General features: G+C 33.0%; 1 long non-coding RNA gene across 3 annotated transcripts; it reads left to right on the top strand.

Moving 5' to 3' along the window:
* Window positions 1-11,066: 11,066 nt before the first annotated feature.
* Window positions 11,067-18,351, top strand: LOC145037559 (uncharacterized). 3 transcript variants are annotated; one of them, XR_013678908.1, is made up of 5 exons: window positions 11,067-11,720; window positions 11,880-12,171; window positions 12,253-12,323; window positions 17,809-18,065; window positions 18,161-18,351. It is a non-coding gene; the product is annotated as an uncharacterized LOC145037559 (long non-coding RNA). The 3 variants fall into 3 exon arrangements; XR_013678907.1 differs by having other exon boundaries at window positions 11,067-12,171; XR_013678909.1 differs by having other exon boundaries at window positions 11,067-12,171; window positions 17,809-18,069.
* The last annotated feature ends 2,667 nt before the right edge of the window (window positions 18,352-21,018 follow it).

Here is a 21,018-nt window from a genome sequence, read left to right as displayed (position 1 = left end):
GAGTGTGTGGTCACTTTCTTCTAACACATAAATATTAAGTATTTGTTATGAAATACGTGCTATGTGTTTATATATTATTTGTTTATTTGAGATTGAGTATGGAATGGATGAACTATATAGGTTTTAATGAGTTAAACTATATATATATATATATATATATATATATATATATATATATATATATATATATATATATATATATATATTTTGTATCTACGAATATGTTGGGTAGGACATGGGTAGATGAGATCCGTGAGTATGGATCAAATCAAGAGGTTAGTTTTAGATCCGTGAGTATGGATTAGATAAAGAGATTGGATTTAGATCCGAGAATATGGAATAGGAAAAGAGATAAACTTGTTATTAATCCGGGAGTATGGATTAAGACATAGTAAATTGTCCCTAGTCCGGGAGTATGGATTGGGCACAGTTTTAGATCCGGGAGTATGGATCAGACCAATAGGTAAACTTGTCATTAATCCGGGAGTATGGATTAAGACATAGTAAATTGTCCCTAGTCCGGGAGTATGGATTGGGCACATTTTTAGATCCTGGAGTATGGATCAAACCAAGAGATTAGTTTAGATCCGGGAGTATGGATTAGACCAAGAGGTTAGTTTTAGGTCCGAGAGTATGGATCAGGTGGAGAGATTAGTTTAGATCCGTGAGTAGGGATCAGATAAAGAGGAAAAGTTTAGATACGAGAGTTTAGATCGTGGCATTGTGAGGATCGATGGGGTGGGATAAGAGTTGCTTTTTATATGGTGAAATTATATAATTTTGGATGTTCTATATATATTTATATGATATAACATTGTGGGATGAAAACCTTATATGCTCACCAGGCTCCCAAGCCTGACCCACTCAGTTTAATTGTGTCACAGGTATCGATACGAAGCTGCTTTGCACTGAGAGATTAAAGGAGATGTAAATCACTAGAGTAAATGAATGTATGTTCTGTTTATGCTTATGTGTTTGTATCGGAACATGACATCCCGAGGTTTTATTATTTAATGAAAATACATTCTCTTTGAGAAAATTTTTGATAAGTTTTTATCATATCTTGTTTTGGGAACAAATTCCGCAACCGTTTTCTTTAAATGATTACTCTGATTTATAAAACAAAGCATAAACAAATCGGTCTTTTTTGGCCGTGAAATTGGGGATGTCAAAGTTGGTATCAGAGCATTAGTTTAAGCGAACTAGGAATTTGTAGGAAATTTCTTGACTTAAACCTAGAGTGCTAAGTAATGATTGTGAGGAGTGTGTCTAAAATATGTTAGGTAGTACACTTAAATTGACACAAGCACTAGTTTATTTTAGGAATGATGCCTAAAATGCTTTTATGTGCTAACTGTTTTGTGTGATAGCTAAATTGATGCTATTATTTGTTCGGATCTATGGTCTGTTGCCGACCGGATCTGGAAACCTTATGTGTGTAGGATTCTAAGCGTACAACTACGGTATTAGAACTAGCATGTAAACGTTTCGGAGTGATAAGGATGATTTGAATATCTATCATGAACAAGGATCTAATTTCACCTTATTGGGTGTGTAGATCAAAAATGGTGAGAACAAGAAGTGGAGTTGGAAATGCTGATGAAAATAGGAATCAACCACCAGTGATTGAGCAAATACCTGCCGTAGCAGCAACACCTGAGCCGATAACAATGGCTGGTGCACAATTGATGATTCAAATGATGTTGGATCATCAAATGGAGGAGACTAGATGGTTGCTTCAACAGAATCGTGAAGAACTGTCAATTCAAGTGGAAGAGCCTGAATTAAATGAAGGGCACTCGGAAGGTGGAAACTTCAGTGGATCGGTTGGTCAAGCCAACCCACCGATGGTTAGGCAAAACAACCATGATGGAAGGAATGATGGAATGGGATGCAAGTACAAGGACTTTCTAACTTGCAAACCATCGACCTTTACTGGAAAGGAGGATCCGATCGGAGTGATGGATTGGATCTCCGAAATGGAGTTAGCCTTCATGACTTGTGGCTGCAGAGGCAAGTTGCAGACTACCTATGCAGTGCGTCAGTTCCGAGGTGGAGCCGTTCGTTGGTGGAACACTCTAGGGAATACTTTAAGCCCTAATGAGCCACTGTAATTGTCATGGGCAGAGTTCTTGGCGCAGTTCAAGCGCAAGTTCTGCTCGACTCAAAATCTATTGGAATTAGAGAATAGGTTTCTGACATTGACGAAAGGCAGCATGTCAGTTGATGAATACACTAATAACTTTACATACAAGATGGAGTTTGCTTTGCGCATCGTTCCAGATGAGTTGACAAAGGTTGACTGGTACGCAAAGGGACTCTCATGGGAGTATGCAGTGCCAGTTTGTCAGGCGCCTACTCTAGAGGCAGTTATCTGGGCTGCCAAGTCTGTGGAAGATATGATTAAGGGAAGAACTGCTAGCAAGGTTGAAGTTGGCGAGAAAAGAAAGATTGAAGGATCTTCAAGGTCCGATGAGAGGAGAAAATTTTCGAAGTCTGATTTGAAGAAGCTCGAAGAAGGAGCACAATGGTGTGACAAGTGCAAAAGGAAGCACATTGGGGAATGCTCTAAAGAAATGACTTGTTTCAAATGCGGGAAGACGGGTCATTACGCCAGCAAATTCCCAGACAAAAGAGAAGCCTGCTTTAAGTGTGGTGAAGAAGGACACTTCAAACAAAACTGCCCAGGAAGGGAAGAAATTACAAAGCCAAATGTGTCGCCAAGGCCAAAGGCAAGAACATTTCAAATGATCCTTGATGAAGCAGATGGCAATGCAAGGAATCAGGAATGAGGATTTTATATCCAAAGATCAAGTTATAAAGTAGCGATATGAAAAGTAACATGTGGTGTAGCCTATTAGAGGCATAGTATAGGGTGAACTTGAACTTTTGTGTAATCGTTTCAAGGAATTAATATAAACCCTAGTTTTGCTAACTGCTGTGTTGAATGATTGTCTGATTTTCTTGTATGGTGAATTGGTCGACTGCGGGACAATACTTGGGACGAGTATGAGTAGGTGTGAAAGGTAGTAGATGCATATACTACCGGAAGCACAGGACTCGCACTTGGATTAGGGAAAGTCACAAGGTTACCAAGAAGCTAGTAATTGATTCCGTTTTGTTCAAGTGTGTCATTACCCTTGTTTCGGTAGTGACTAGTAAGATGGTTGTTATTCCGACCCTAGTGGTCATATCAAATTGAGTCCAACTATGATGAGAGGTCGTTAGAACACGACCCATTGGTCTGTTACAATAGATAAATAAAAGAATTTATCCTGAGAAGAAGAAGGAGTCCATGACGAGGACTTATTAGGTAACTTGAACGATACGATTGAAAGTACAAAATAGTACGATAAGCAGATGCAAGATTGGGCATCGTCTGCGGTCAAGAAAACCATAGAGTTAAATACTCTATCGAAGAAACATAGAAGTTACGGTTATTACCTAGGATGAAGAGATAACATGTGGAATCAGTATGCAAGTCCTGTTTCATTGATGATTCCGGGACGTAATCATCCTAAGGGGGAGATAATTGTAACGCCCGTAGATCCGGGCTAGTCAATTTAGAGACGATAAGCATCAAAAAATGAATTTTTTATGGAAGATTATTTAGAAGGATTAATCTTAACCAAGTTTTAGTATATGTCACAAGGTTTCCATGCATATAAAGAACGCCAAAATCCGAGTTATAACGAAGAAGTTATGACGTGTCGAAGTTTCGCGACAGAACCGACACGACCCAGCACGACCCAACGCGACGTAAATAGTGAACTTAAGGTAGATAGATATATATCCTTAGTGATCCAAACAAGAGTTGAAGATTTATTCAATAGTAGTCCAACGATAAAAAGACAGACGAAAACGGAGTTCAGATGAAGGAGTTATGAATTTCGAACAGAGTTTTCCTGTCCCGGCCTACTATAGATAATATATAAGTAATATACTTATAATATATTAAAAATAAAGTCAAAATTAGCCAATGAAGTCTAAACTAGAGTTGTAGAGCATAATCTCACCTTCGCGTCGATATAAAGAACATCGAAAACAGAGTTCGTATGCGAAAGTTATGAATTTCTGAAGTTCGGGGCGCGAAACCCCAAAACTGTTAGAGACCACGACGTGGCAAGCAGTGCCACGACGTGGAAAATCTCCTGACAGCTCCGGGAGTCCCCCAGATGCAACTTGGGATGACGCATGCAGTGACGATCAAGCCCACGACGTGGCAAAAGGATCCCACGACGTGGCAAGGGCCAAATTTGCCCTATAAATAGATTTGAAGGGCCAGCCGACTATGGTTGCTTCATCCCTTCTCTCCCACTCCCGATACACCCTCTAAGCCCTATTTTAACCCCCCGAAGCCCCGGCATCCACCCCGAGACCCGAAGCAAGTCCCGAAACCTGAAGATCCCGAGAAGAAAAGATTTTCCGAGCCGAAGCTCTGCCCGCGAGAAACTAGGTGTGTGAAGTGATTCCGGTTTCACCGAAGAATACTACTTCTACAAGTCATAGTGTTGTCCGATCATCTTCTGATCAAGTGAGTATATAGTCCCTTTCATAAACACGATTATAATACAAGTCTTGTTTGAATGTATTAAGTATATGTTTTGGGTGAGTGTGTGTTCACTTTCTTCTAACACATAAATATTAAGTATTTGTTATGAAATACGTGCTATGTGTTTATATATTATTTGTTTATTTGAGATTGAGTATGGAATGGATGAACTATATAGGTTTTAATGAGTTAAACTGTGTATATATATATATATATATATATATATATATATATATATATATATATATATATATATTGTATCTACGAATATGTTGGGTAGGACATGGGTAGATGAGATCCGTGATTATGGATCAGATCAAGAGGTTAGTTTTAGATCCATGAGTATGGATTAGATAAAGAGATTGGATTTAGATCCGAGAATATGGAATAGGAAAAGAGATAAACTTGTTATTAATCCGGGAGTATGGATTAAGACATAGTAAATTGTCCCTAGTCCGGGAGTATGGATTGGGCACAGTTTTAGATCTGGGAGTATGGATCAGACCAATAGGTAAACTTGTCATTAATCCGGGAGTATGGATTAAGACATAGTAAATTGTCCCTAGTCTAGGAGTATGGATTGGGCACAGTTTTAGATCCGGGAGTATGGATCAAACCAAGAGATTAGTTTAGATCTGGGAGTATGGATTAGACCAAGAGGTTAGTTTTAGGTCCGAGAGTATGGATCAGGTGGAGAGATTAGTTTAGATCCGTGAGTAGGGATAAGATAAAGAGGAAAAGTTTAGATACGAGAGTTTAGATCGTGGCATTGTGAGGATCGATGGGGTGGGATAAGAGTTGCTTTTTATATGGTGAAATTATATAATTTTGGATGTTCTATATATATTTATATGATATAACATTGTGGGATGAAAACCCTATATGCTCACCAGGCTCCCAAGCATGACCCACTCAGTTTAATTGTGTCACAGGTATCGATACGAAGATGCTTTGCACTGAGAGATTAAAGGAGATGTAAATCACTAGAGTAAATGAATGTATGTTCTGTTTATGCTTATGTGTCTGTATCGGAACATGACATCCCGAGGTTTTATTATTTAATGAAAATACATTCTCTTTGAGAAAATTTTTGATAAGTTTTTATCATATCTTGTTTTGGGAACAAATTCCGCAACCGTTTTCTTTAAACGATTACTCTGATTTATAAAACAAAGCATAAACAAATCGGTCTTTTCTAGCCGTGAAATTGGGGATGTCAAATACGAGCCTTCGCATCATTTCGTGCATTCAAGCCCAGAAATGCTTGCGAAAGGAATATCATGCATTCCTCGCATACGTCGTTGATACGAGTCAAGAAATGAAAGACATTCATAAAATCCCCGAAGTACGCGACTTTCCCGACATCTTCCCAGAAGAACTTCCGGGTTTACCACCGCAACGCCAAGTCGAGTTCATAATCGACTTAGTGCCAGGAGCTACCCCAGTAGCCAAATCTCGTTATCGTCTGGCACTGACCGAGATGCAGGAACTTTCCAGTCAACTTAATGAACTTCTCAAAAAGGGATTTATTAGGCCAAGCTTCTCACCATGGGGAGCACCAGTCTTGTTCGTCAAGAAGAAAGATGGATCGTTTCACATGTGCATCGACTATAGAGAACTCAACAAACTTACCATTAAAAATCGTTATCCCTTGCCCCGCATTGACGATTTATTTGATCAACTTCAAGGAGCCAACTACTTCTCGAAGATAGATCTGTGATCCGGATATCACCAACTACGAGTGTTAGAGGAGGATGTTCCCAAGACAGCCTTCAAAACTCGTTATGCACACTATGAGTTTGTAGTTATGCCGTTCGGATTAACAAACGCGCCCGCCGTATTCATGGATCTGATGAATAGGATGTGTCATCCTTACTTGGATCAGTTCGTCATCGTCTTCATTGATGACATACTCATCTACTTTCGAAGTAAGGAGGAACATAGTCAACACCTCCATAGAGTCTTAGAAACATTGTGAGCGGAGAAGCTCTATGCGAAGTTCTCCAAGTGCAAATTTTGGATCTGACGAGTCGAATTTCTAGGCCATGTTGTTAGCGAAGAGGGAATACACGTGTACCCTTAGAAAATCAAGGCCATTGAGAACTGGTCAGCACCGAAGACACCTACAAAAATTCGTCAATTTCTAGGTCTCGCTGGCTACTATCGCAGGTTCATTCATAACTTCTCCAGCATAGTGAAACCTCTAACAACCCTGACCCAGAAAGGCGTGGCCTTTGATTGGGAAGAGAAACAGGAAAGAGCATTCCGAACGCTCAAACGAGCCTTGTGTACCGCACCGATACTATCCCTCCCCGAAGGGATAGAAGACTTCATTGTCTATTGCGATGCATCCAATCAAGGACTCGGATGTGTTCTGATGCAACGAGGTAAAGTCATAGCCTATGCCTCGAGACAGCTGAAGACACATGAGGTTAACTACACCACCCATGATCTTGAACTAGGAGCAGTCGTATTTGCTCTAAAGATCTGGAGACACTACCTTTATGGTACAAAAAGCACGATCTTTACAGACCACAAGAGTCTACAACACATCTTCGACCAGAAAGAGCTCAACATGAGACAACGACGGTGGGTAGAGCTACTCAGTGATTACGAGTGTGAAATTCATTATCATCCGGGTAAAGCCAATATAGTAGCCGACGCCCTGAGTCGGAAAGAATATACTGGTCGTAGTGTCAAATCTTTGACTCTAACTATCCATTCACACTTGTCCATACAAATTAAGGAGGCTCAGCTCGACGCTTTGAAACCTGAAAACATGGCAGGTGAATCCCTTAGAGGGATGGATAAGAACTTGGAAGTCAAGGGTGGCAGAGCTTTATACCTCATGGATCGGATCTGGACACCGAAACACGGTGGCTTCAGAGACTTGGTCATGACTGAAGCTCACAACACTCGTTATTCCATCCACCCCGGTTCAGATAAGATGTATCTGGATCTTAAAAAGTTATACTGGTGGCCTAACATGAAAGCAGATATTGCTACCTTCGTGAGTAAATGCCTTACTTGCGCGAAGGTTAAGGTCGAATACCAGAAACCCTTCGGTCTCTTACAACAACCGGAGATACCAGAATGGAAGTGGGAGCGGATCACTATGGACTTCATAACCAAGTTGCCCAAGACAACGGGTGGACTTGATTCCATATGGGTCATCGTCGATAGACTGACCAAGTCTGCACACTTCTTTCCAATCAAAGAAACAAACAAGATGGAGAAACTTACAAGAACTTACATTAGGGAAATTGTAAGGCTGCACGGTGTTCCTTTATCTATTATCTCGGACAGAGATAGTAGGTTCACTTCGAGGTTCTGGCAGTCGTTACAAAGTTCCCTAGGAACTAGGCTGGACATGAGTACAGCCTACCATCCACAGACCGACGGGCAAAGTGAGAGAACTATCCAAACCTTAGAAGATATGTTGTGAGCCTGTGTGATTGACTTTGGAAAAGCTTGGGATATCCATTTACCCCTCGTTGAATTTTCCTACAACAACAGTTATCACATGAGCATAAAGGCAGCTCCATTCGAGGCCCTCTATGGCTGAAAGTGCAGATCCCCTCTGTGCTGGGATGAGGTGGGTGATACCCAGTTAGCTAAGGGACGAGTTCACGAAAGCACTCTCACGTGTCCGGAGATCATTCGGGAAACGACAGAGAAGATCGTTCAAATTCGTGAATGATTGAAAGCCTCTAGAGACCGACAGAAAAGCTACGCTAACAAGCGTAGGAAACCATTGGAGTTCCAGGTGGGCGACCGAGTCCTACTGAAGGTCTCACCCTGGAAGGGCTTGATACGCTTTGGAAAGCGTGGGAAGCTCAATCCAATATACATAGGGCCTTTCGAGATTCTCGCGAGAATCAACCGTGTAGCTTACAAACTCAATCTACCGCACGAACTCAGTAACGTACATTCTACCTTCCACGTCTCGAACTTGAAAAAGTGTCTATCCGACGAGACTCTTGTTATTCCACTCGACGAGATCGAGATCAACGAGATCCTCAACTTCGTGGAGGAACCAGTAGAGATCATGGACTAAGAGGTCAAGCAAACAAAGCAGAGTCGTATCCTGATAGTGAAGGTTCGCTGGAACGCAAAGCGTGGACCTGAATTCACTTGGGAACGAGAGGATCAGATGAAACTGAAATACCCTCACCTTTTCGATTAGCTATTTGTAACTTCTTAATTGCTTAAATTCTAATTTCGGGACGAAATTCCTTCTAACGGGGGATGATGTGACAACCCGAAATTTCCATTCTATACAAACTATCTCACTTCAATAGAAGTTATAGCAGTCACAGTTAATTTTCAGACTTTTTCATGTAAGTTTGAGTAATTCAGGGTTTACACTTCAGGAAATATCAGGAGAGTGGGTGCACTAGGGTTTTGTGCAACACTGTTACTCCAACACTCCATTATATTAGAGATCATTTCAGGAATAAAAATATTTTCTGCCAAAAATATCTCAGGACTATAAATAGAATTCTGAACCAAATTCATTCATTATTCGCATTTCCAACTAGAGAAAAGCCATTTTCTCTCTCACGGATCTTCGGGTTTTTATACCAAAACGTGAGTAACTCTTTCTAGTAGTGTTAGAAAGCTTATTATGTAGTTATAACATGATTTAGGTGGCTAAATCACTAGATTTAGGAGTTTACTCCCCAAGGTGTTCTTGGGCGGTAAACTCCCGAAACGAAGCCTAGACTATCCCCCGTGATATACTACTGCCTTGGACTTGTATAGGAGTCTGTTAGGGACATGAAATCAAGCATGAACCACCCAAGTTTGGGAGTTCACGGCCCAAGAATATCTTAGGCTATAAACTCCATAATCATGCTCAAAATGGTGCTTTTAAGGCACCTAAGGCCTTAGACTTTCACCTAGACTTGTTCCCAATAAATCAAGGGCCTTAAACACATAATCATTAGGTTATTCATATCGCTTACTACTATGGCGTGTTAGTCCTGGTATCCAGGGATAACACTTACATGGTTATATTTTTCCTATTTACTTTATTTTGTGATATATTCACATAAACGATGAGTTAGACCAATTACTGTTTGTAGTAGTCAAAAAGAAGGAAAAACTATAATTTTAATTACAAAACATTCGGGTCTTGGTAGAAGACTACATTGTCATAACGAAACATTCAGGTCTTGGTAGAAGACTACATTTCATACTAGTAGGAAATAAGGGATTTCTTAGGGTTTTTCATACTTATATCAAATGTCTTACTTAAATGTTTTACATGACATTCATAACAGCTTTTCAAAGCAAGACAATGACACTTAAATACTTATGAATTCACCAGCTTTAAAGCTGACACTTTCTCTTTCAAAATAACTTGTATTCTCAGGTCATCAGTAGATAGGTACGGTGGCCAGATTTTGAGAAGACGGAGCAGACAAGTCTCGTCTTTTATTTTGATTATATTTTTGGTGTCTTATTACAATGAAAGAACACACATGTATTAAAACTTTACTTATAATGCAATGGATGATGTTGTTGCTTGTTTACTATTTTACACTGTTGTGGTACTGTACATGACGTCCTCCACCCCTGAACGTTTCCGCCGTTCGTGGTTTTGGGGTGTGACAGCTTCTCCGGTGGTTATGAAGCACAAGGGGGATGGCAGTCGATGGTTTAGCACAATGACTAAGGTCTCATCAGATCTCGACATCACAAACCCTTTGCAACTAGTATCATTATGAAGCTTAAAGAACGAATGGAAACAAAGGAGTGTCATTGCAGGTGGGTAAATCCATTATTGTTGATTTCCAGATTAATTCCAAGGAGTATATTTAAGTATGTATATGTTCGTATGTGGAGTTCTTGAGCAAAAACAAACCCCAAAATGTTTCAGGGCATGGTTTTGATTTTTGAAGAAGATAAAGTGTTAAAGAAGATGATGATGATGGTGTTCTGAAGGATTATCTTCATGAGAGAGAGAGAGAGAAGGTGGGTCTCTTTTTATTTTTTTAATTATTAAAATAAATAAATTAATATTACATTTAAAAAGAAATGAAAGAAAAATGAAAAATAAATACCGCAAGGGCATTACTTTCATTTTACTATTCAGAGGGACCAAAAACACAACAAAACTAGCTCAAAAGGACCACTGGTCCAAAAAAGTTATGGTTTGGACTTAAACCCCTAAAAACTGCATACCACAGGGACCATTTTTGCAATTTTGTCTTTTTAAATTTTAAGTATGAATATTATGATTAATCCCAAAATGTTTCGAAATTCTTCTTAGAAAAAACATCATAAATGGACCCTATGGTTTCCCAAAATCTGAAGATTAGTCCTCGTGGTTTAAAAACCTCATAGATGGTCCCTGTGCTTACAAAACTTTTGACGATTGGTCTTTATTGCTAACTCCGTCAAGTTTTTTTGTAAACTGAAAGGCATTTTCGTCCTTTCATTATCACACGGACTATTTATGAGACTATTTATGATGTTTTCACTCATTTAAAAAAAATAATACGTTAGGGTTTTTGCTTTGCCTTTAAATTTGGATTGTTCGTGTTTCTTTGTGAACATTTTGTGGTTTAAGTAGAAGCAGAACATTTTGTGGTTTAAATTAGGATTGCTTTGCCTTTAAATTAGGATTGTTCTTTAAATTAGGACTCTTTGTTCTTCGTTTCATATCGTTTCTGTATTTTCGTTTCACTAATGTTAGGGTGAAATCGTTGATTTGAAAAATGGGGATTTCAAGTTCAAAAGCAAAGACATGTGAAGCTTTAAGATTATGCAAAGAGAGAAAGAAGTTCATCAAACAATCAATTGATTCACGGTACAATTTAGCAGCAACACATGTTTATGTTGAATCCCTTCAAAACATAGAAATCGCCCTTCGTAATTTTGCAGAAAGAGAAGTAATCTTAGACTCATCTTCAACCACATATTAGAAACCCCCTAGCCCACCGCCATCTTCACCACAGATTAACCACAAATGGTGCCTCCGGTGGCAGTGGCGACCAATCGAGTTCTCCATCTCCATCTCCGCTGCCAGATGTGAGCTTAAATTACTTGAAATCAAGTGGGAATGGTGTTGTAACTGTTAATGTAAACTCATCGAAGAGTAGTAATTGTAATAAGGTTTATGTAGACGATGTTGAAAATCCACCATTCACAAATAGCCACGGTATGTATTTGATAAAATGCCCGAGTAAAATCTTGATGCTAGAACAGAGCATTCGTAGAAAGCACACTCATTATTATTTTTTATTTTTTTCTTTCGTTTTACTTTGTGACCCCGCCTATGTTATGAGATCTGATATACATAAATTATTGGGGTGATTAGGTGGAAAGAATGTAGATTAAGGAATTTTGACCTTCATTATTGATGCCAATGCTAAGAGCTAACTACTTTGCAACCTGTCGTTTCCATGGAGATTCTAATAAAAGTGAATGCAATCTGTTCTGTTTGGATTGCTGTGGGAATTGCATATGTCACCACTGTTTGATTCATCATAAAGATCGTGTTCTTGAACAAGCATTCTCATCCTAGGCCAGGAAAAGGCTTCACCCACCACTGTGAGATTTATGGGCGGAACCATGTTGAAGCTTTTCGATTCTCTTCTCTTGGTTGTATGGTAGGATTCTTGACTTCTGGTTTCATTTCATTCCACCTTGATTTGGTTCCATATTGGCTTGATTTTTTTATTTCTTTTTAGCTTGGTGGCATGAAACGTTGGGATAGCAAGTTGAGCTTCACGTTGAAGATGAACCATACCCAATTAATCAGGTGTTTTTTTGACCCTTTGCATATTATTTTTTTTTAAATAAAAGAAAACATCATAAATGGTCCCTTTGATAGTGAAATGACGAAAATACCCTTTAGTTAACGGACAAAACTTAATAGAGTTAGCAATAAGGACCATCTGTCAAAAGTTTTCTAAGCATAGGGACCGTCTATGAGGTTTTTAAACCACGAGGACTAAACTTCAGATTTTGGGAAACCACAGGGACCATTTATGATGTTTTTTCTTGTTCTTATTTTATCACGTATCTTGATATTCTTAAGACAAAACTTCAAAAATGGTCCCTATGGTTTCCAAAAATATCAAGTTTAGTCCTTAAGTTCAAAAAACCTCATAGATGGTCCATATGGTTTCAAAACTTTTAACAAATGGTCATTCCGCCTAACTCCGTCAACTTTCTACCGTTAAGTGAGGGGCATTTTCGTCATTTCAATACATATGGATCATTTATGAGGTTTTCTCTATTTAAAAAAAAAAGAAAAAATATATAATTATTTAATTAAAGGGCCCCACCCTCTCTCTCTCATCTATATGTTTCTTCTTCAACAATCTTCCTTAATCTTCATCAATAAACACACAAACACAGACATATGATATTTCCCAACACCACCTATGATCTTCTTCTTTTCACCAGATGAATAAAAATCCCACTAAACTCCCTCTCAGCCTCACTCACTCGTAGGAAAAATCCCACTAAACTCCCTCTCAGCCTCACTCACTCGTAGGAAAAATCCCACTAAACTCCCTCTCAGCCTCACTCACTCGTAGGGTCAGAAACGGTAGAAGAATCAAGCTTTTCTGCTTAAAATCCAGTATCTCACCTTCAAATTAATTACCATGCATCTGGAAATCAATAAGAATGCTCATCTCTGTAATTGATTCAGGACTCGACCACCAAATTTGTTGCTCTAAACTTTAATTTCCCTCAACAACCCAATATTTCTCACATCTGGCATCAATCCTCCAAAATCGTTGTTCGCAAAACTTGGGGTTCGAATGCTTGATACCTCAACCAAAATTTCCATGTCGATTGTCCCTATTAACACCATATTCTCGAGTTATAACCCTAACACACTCAAATAGTTCTCTTATCGGTGAGCTCTATTTTATTTTCTCTTGATCTTGCCATGATTACTGACAACTTTAAGATGAACGACGATTTGGTTGTTTTTTTTACTTCCTTGCACATTTTTACTGGTTCGTTCAATTTAATTTTGGGATTAAACAAGATTGATATAGACAACAGGGAGTTTGTGTATGACCGATCCTTACAAGGATGAGACTAGCTTCTGAAGAACATTCAATGGCATAAAAAGTCAAATTGGTCTTAGCAAAAGACAACAGCTCCTCAGGTAACAAATAGGTGAACAACTCAAAGGATGCTTAAATAGATCAAGAAAATGACGTTAGGAGTTATTGATTTGAGAGATGCATCAGTACACGAAATATATAAAGGAAAAAAACCAAAGCAGTTGAGCAAACATAAACCAATGGTATCTGAAGATTGTGTCTTGAAAGGAGAGAGAGAGGGAGAGGGAGAGGGAGAGGGAGAGGGAGAGGGAGAGAGAGAGAGGGTGGGGCCCTTTAATTAAATAATTATATATTTTTTCTTTTTTTTTAGACAAAACTGCAAAAATGGTCCCTGTGGTTTCTCATTTTATGTGGTTACGGTCCAAACATTTGAAAAGTTGCAGATTTGGTCCTTTTCAACAAGTTTTGTTGTGGTTTTGGTCTCTCATCCGTTAAGTTCCTTAAAGTGATAATTTTACCCCAGGAACCATTTTTACAGTTTTGTCTTTTACTATACTATAAGGACCATTGTTGCATACATTCTTTTTTATCTTAATGAAATATTATATATTAATAGATATTATTTTTATTATATAATAGTATATATTAATAAATATTTTTTATTGGATTATTAATTTATTTAAGTTGATTTAAAAAAAAATTTGTTGGAATAATTCTTTTTTATTATATTATTATATATCAATACATGTAGTTTTTAATATATAATATGTATATCATAATCAATATCATATTATTGGATTATTAATTTTTTTAGTCAATTTTTGTAATTTTTAATTATTTTTATTGTATTATTACTTTTAATTTATTATGTTCTTTATATACTAAATGTTGTTTTGTTGGATTATTAATTTATTTTAGTTAATTATTTTTTTTTTTAATTTTTTGTCGGAGTAATTCTTTTTTATTGAATTATTAGATATCAGTACATATAGTTTTTAGTATATTATTTTTATATCATAATAAATATTATATTATGGGATTATTACATATTGCAAAACCTTATTTTATTGGCTTATTAACTTCTTTTAGTTGATTCTTTTTATAATTTCTTTTTGTTGGAGCAATTCTTTTTTATTAGATTATTATATATCAACAAATATTATTTTTAATATATAATATTTACATCATAATAAATAATATTTTATTGGATTATTAAGTTTTGTAATTTGTTTTTTTGAATTATTAATTTTTTGAAATATTAATTTTAATTTATTGTTTTTTTAATATAATAAATATTATTTTATTGGATTATTATTTATTTTGAATGTTTACTATTAATTGTTTTTAATTTTATTAATTTCACCTCAAAGTCTCCGAAATACGAAAAAGTATCGATTATCATTGACAAAAATTAGCAGGATCACCTCCAAACACGTTCATCGGAGGTTCAATAGATATCATATCCTATTCCACCCAACGTTGTTGGTAGCCACCTACGACAACCTCTTCATAATCCACTGGAATCCTTCATATCTTAGATAATGCGCAATAAACCCCGATAACATTTATAAGTGGTGGTGGTGACCGAGTGATGGTGGTGGTATTTTCCCAATGATTTCTCATTATAAGCTAGATGAAATGAAAGTGTTTGGCAGCGATCCTAACTATTACGATGATGAGAGATGACAATTTTGCGTATCTCATGATTTTGTGGTGGAACCAATAAAATTAACAAGAACTATTATTAGAATCCGATAAAATAATATTTAGTATATGAAGAAAATAATAAATTAAAAGTAATAATCCAATAAAAAGTAGTAGATAAAAAAGAAACTACAAATATTAACTTAAAGATAATAATCATCCAATAATATAATATTTATTATGATATAAATATTATATATTAAAAACTATATGTATTGATCTATAATAATTCAATAAAAATAATTACTTCGACAATTTTTTTAATAAAAAAAGAATTAACTAAAATGAATTAATAATCCAATAAAACAATATTTTAGTATATGAAGAAAATAATAAATTAAAAGAAATAATCCAATAAAAATAATTTAAAAAAAGAATTATAAATACTAACTAAAAGAAATTAATAATCAAATAATATAATATTTAATATGATACAAATATTATATATTAAAAACTATATGTATTGATATATAATAACTCAATAAAAAGAATTACTCTAACAAAAAAAAATTAATAAAAAAATCAACTATAATAAATTAATAATCTAATAAAACAATATTTATTAATATATAATATTATATATTAAAAATAATATTTATTAATATATAATACCTCAATAAAATAAAAAACAATGTATGCAAAAATGGTCCTTATGGTCTGGTAGAAGACAAAACTGCGAAAATGGTCCCTGAGGGTAAAATTGTTATTTTAAAAAAGTTAACAACTAACTAGTTAAACTTAACGGATGAGGGACCAAAACCACAATAAAACTTGTTGAAAATGACCAAATCTGCAACTTTTCAAACATTTGGATCATAATCACTTAAAATAAGAAACCACAGGGACCATTTTTGCAATTTTGACTTTTTTTTTTTAAATAGAGAAAACCTCATAAATGGTCCATGTGTGTTGAAATGACGAAAATGCCCCTCACTTAACGGTAGAAAGCTAACGAAGTTAGGCGAAAGGACCACTTGTTAAAAGTTTTGAAACCATAGGGACCATCTGTGAGGTTTTTTAAACTTAGAGACTAAACTCGATATTTTCGAAAACCACATGGACCATTTTTGAAGTTTTATCTATTCTTAATGGATTTGAAGTGTGTGTGTGTGTGTGTGTGTGTGTGTGTGTGTGTGTGTATATATATATATATATATATATATATATATATATATATATATATATATATATAAGGTTAGGTTCATGTGAGACGACTTAATTTTGTGAGACTGTGAGACGTATTTTTTTTATTTTAATTTTTTTTAGTTAATTCAAGTTCCGAATAATATTTAAAAAAAGAATTTTTAGATTTTTCCATTTATTTTGAATTTTAAAATTATTTTTTGAATATATACAGTGTAATATTCTATTAGAATATTTCACATATTTTTCAAAAAAAAAAAAAGAGATTTTTTTTTTACTTTTTATATTTTTTTTAGTTAATTCAAGTTTCGAAAATAATATTTGAAAAAAGAATTTTTTTGATTTTTCCATTTATTTTGCATTTTAAAATTATTTTTTAGAATATGTAAAGTGTAATATTCTATTAGAATATTTCACATATTTTTCAAAAAGAACGGGATTTTTTTATTTATTTATTTTAGTTAATTCAAGTTCTGAAAATAATATTTAAAAAAAGAATTTTTAGATTTTTTTATTTATTTTGCATTTTAAAATTATTTTTTAGAATATGTCAGTGTAATATTTTATTAGAATATTTCACGTATTTTTTTAAAAAAAAGGATTTTTTTATTTTTTATTATTATTATTTTTAGTTACTTCAAATTCCGAAAATAATATTTAATTTTTTTTTATTTTTTCATTTATTTTGCATTTTAAAATTATTTTTAGATTTGATCTCACGATCTTAGAAAATTAGAATGGTCTTAAATGGACCTGAACATATATATATATATATATATATATATATATATATATATATATATATATATATATATATATATATATATATATATATATATATATATATATATATATTAACAAAAATTGGATCATTGCTGCGCTGGAAAAATTGGACAACTTCCGCAATTTTTGGGCCATTGGTTGCCCGCCGCCAACTTGAGCCACATACACATTTTGGATGCCGCCAACTTGGGCCACGTACATACGTTGGATTGAATACTGATGGGTGCTAGATACATAATTAACTCCAGAAGGCATGAATCTGTGTATGTGGCTGCAACTTAAAATAAAGTTAAATAACGGGATACTCACTTAAAAATAATATATTTTTTGATTTGTATATATTTAGTAAGTTTTTTTTTTCGTCCATATTTACCCTTTCAACTTGTTAAACTATGCACATTTAATCATTATGACCGGCTATTTCAGGTTAGCCGGTAAAAATCACTTAATATGGTAATATGTTTCTCACGTTGTACACATTTAGTCCTTAATATTTTTGTACACATTTAGTACTTAATATTTTTTTTGTTGCAAAATAAATCATTTTTGTTTTTGTATTAATTCAGTACTTATGAATGATTTTTTTAGGTTTCTCACAACATCTTATGTGGGATAGCCATATGGTGGTGAGATACGTTGAGGTGGTCCTGCTATATGCTGTAGGCTAAGATACCTGGTGCGGGTCGGCTATAAACTATAGGTACGGAGACTCGAGAAGAGCAATTGGGTTAAGACGACATGCCAACAAACCTTGGGTATTCCAATCTGATGACTGATTGGACCTGTTGCATGTTGGCGTTCCAATCCGATAAATGATTGGGCCAATGTATTCTAATCTGATGAGTGTATGTCCGTTATGCATGATAATACGTTTGTTGTATCGGGTATTTTGGGGGAAATTTACTAAATTTTGTACTTACCCAGTTGTTTATGTTTTCAGGTTCTATCGTTGGTTGTGGGAAGGAGAATGCATGACTATACACATTCATCAACAATATTGAGGATTCTACATTTCTTATATTACTCTGATTTTCGATAAATGTATTTTAGAATAAACATGCTTTCTTAATCATGAATTTATAATTAGGAAGTTTTGCCTTATATAAAAATTATTTTTTTTTGTTGTGAAAACGAGACATTACACACAAATTTAGACAACCCCACACACTTCATCAATGATTATCCCACATAAGATGTCGTGAGAAAAACCTTAAGAAAACCTTTATAAGTACTTAATGTGTATAAAAATAAAAATGACTTATTTTGAAACAAAAAAAATATTAAGGACTAAATATGTACAAAAATATTAAAGACTAAATGTGTACGAAATGATAAATATATTACCCTATCAAGTCATTTTCCCGACTAACCTGGAGTAACCGGTCATAAGGACTGAATGTGTACAGTTTAATAAGTTGAAGGCGTAAATGTAGACGAAAAAAAACTCAGTAACCAAATGTATACAAATCGAAAAATATATTAACCTTTTAAATGATTATCCCTTTGATAACCCATTAACTTTTTGTCCTTACATAACGTTAATGCCTCCAACTTTCTTTATGATTCTAATATTATTATAAAAGTTTCATAGCCTTGTCATTCATAGAAGTTAAGATATTTTTATTCTAATATAATTATTTTACTTAATTATTTATATTTATTTAACTTTTTTTTAATTCTCTTACTATATAATTGAAACTACTAATGTTTTTATTTTTTTTCTGTTTTTTTATAAAGATTTATTCGAGATTTTAATGTTTACCAATTTAAGATTTAAATAATAAAATATTTAAGAATCATAATAGTTTCTGTTCAACTATTTTTTGGATCATAAAATTTTAAATCATAGTATTTTGATTATATCCTTTTTGAATCTATAATATATTTAATTTAATAAAGGTTTTGTTCAAAAAAATAAAATTTGGATCATTATATATTTTGAATTATTTAATTTTCAATCATAAAACATAAATTTAAGGATCATAAAATATTTGAATCAAAACATTTTTAGATAGTAACAAATTAATGATCATAAACATATTAAATCAAAACTTTTTTTTGAATCATAAATATTTTGAATCATATTATATTCAATATTTAAAAACAAAAAACTTATAATATTTTAAAATAAATTTTGGTTAACAACCTTGTTTTTTAAAATTTGTTTTCAAAAAGTTCTTAATATACATATGATAAACCTTTAAAAGTATTTTTGATATTGACAATGAAAATTTTCATGTCTTATTTTTTATAAAAAAATATGATGATTTAAACAAAACATTTGTATTCTTAGCAATAAATATATATATATATATATATATATATATATATATATATATATATATATATATATATATATATATATATATATATATATATATATATATATATATAAAAGTTCTTAATATATATGATAAACCTTTAAAAGTATTTTTGATATTGACAATGAAAATTTTCACGTCTTATTTTTTATAAAAAAATATAATGATTTAAACAAAACATTTGTATTCTTAGCAAAATATATATATATATATATATATATATATATATATATATATATATATATATATATATATATATATATATATATTCGTTTGTAAACTCATTGAAATAGTATTATAAAAAAACTCTATCATTTGGATAAAATTTTCTTTTATATATTTTGTAGAAACAAATATTTTTTAAAATTAAAAAATAAACAAATCGAAAACTTATTGTGAAAAATTTCATTTAAAAAGTCATCAGTATATTGAGTAGGAGTATTCTTTAAATTTTTAGAACTTTTAGAGATTTTTTTTTGGCTTTTTATAAAAATAAAAAATTTTAAAATATATTTTTTTTCAAATTTCATGATTATTTACTTTTTGTATAGAGTATAACTTTAAGAGCTTTGTTTTTTTTTCCCTTCAGATTATTTATTTTAAAAGAATAAAAAGGTTACAGATAAAATTGCAAAAATGGTATCTATAGTTTGTCAATTTCTTTGGGTAAGGTCCAAAAAAGAGTTTATTAGCAAAAAAAGTCCTTATTTGGTTGTTTTGTTGTAGATTTGATCCTCGTCTCGTAAGTTTAACAACATGCTGTTAAGTTTTTAAAAACGACGAAGTTACCTAGGGACCATTTCTACAATTTTATATTTTTACCAAACTATAAGGATCATTTTTGTAATTTTTTTTATTGAATTATTATACATTAATTCTTTTGATTAATTTTTTTTTTGATTTTTTTCTTATTTCTTTTAATTAATTCTGTTTTGATTTCTTTCTTATTAGATTATTATAAATTAATAAATATTTTTTAAATATATTAAATTTATGTATTAATAAATATTATTTTATTATATTTTTTTATTTTTCTAATTAACTTTTTTTAATGCCTTCTTTATTGGGTTAACTCTTTTTCATTAGATTATTATATATTATAAAATATTTATTTTATTATATTTTACTTATATCATAATAAATATTATTTTGTTATATTATTAATTTTTTTAATTATTTTTTTAATTTCTTCTTTATTGGATTAATTATTTTGTATTGGATTATCAAATATATTAATAAATATTTTTTTAACAATAATATTTTTCTATTAACAAATATTACTTTATTGTATTATTAATTTCTTTTAATTTTTTTATTACGTTAATTCTTTTTATTAGATTATAATTTTTAATTTATTATTTTTATATATAATAAATATCATTTCACCAGGTTAATAATTTCTAATGTATAGTATTATTTCTTTATAATTTTATTGGTTCAATCATAAAATCGACAGAATACACAAAAGTGTCGCGTC

The sequence above is a fragment of the Lactuca saligna genome, chromosome 3 (assembly GCF_052625555.1).
Source record: "Lactuca saligna cultivar CGN05327 chromosome 3, ASM5262555v1, whole genome shotgun sequence".
Classification (NCBI taxonomy): Eukaryota; Viridiplantae; Streptophyta; class Magnoliopsida; order Asterales; family Asteraceae; genus Lactuca; species Lactuca saligna.
The sequence above is the reverse complement of the archived record's forward strand: the minus strand, read 5'-3'. Positions and strand labels throughout refer to the sequence as shown.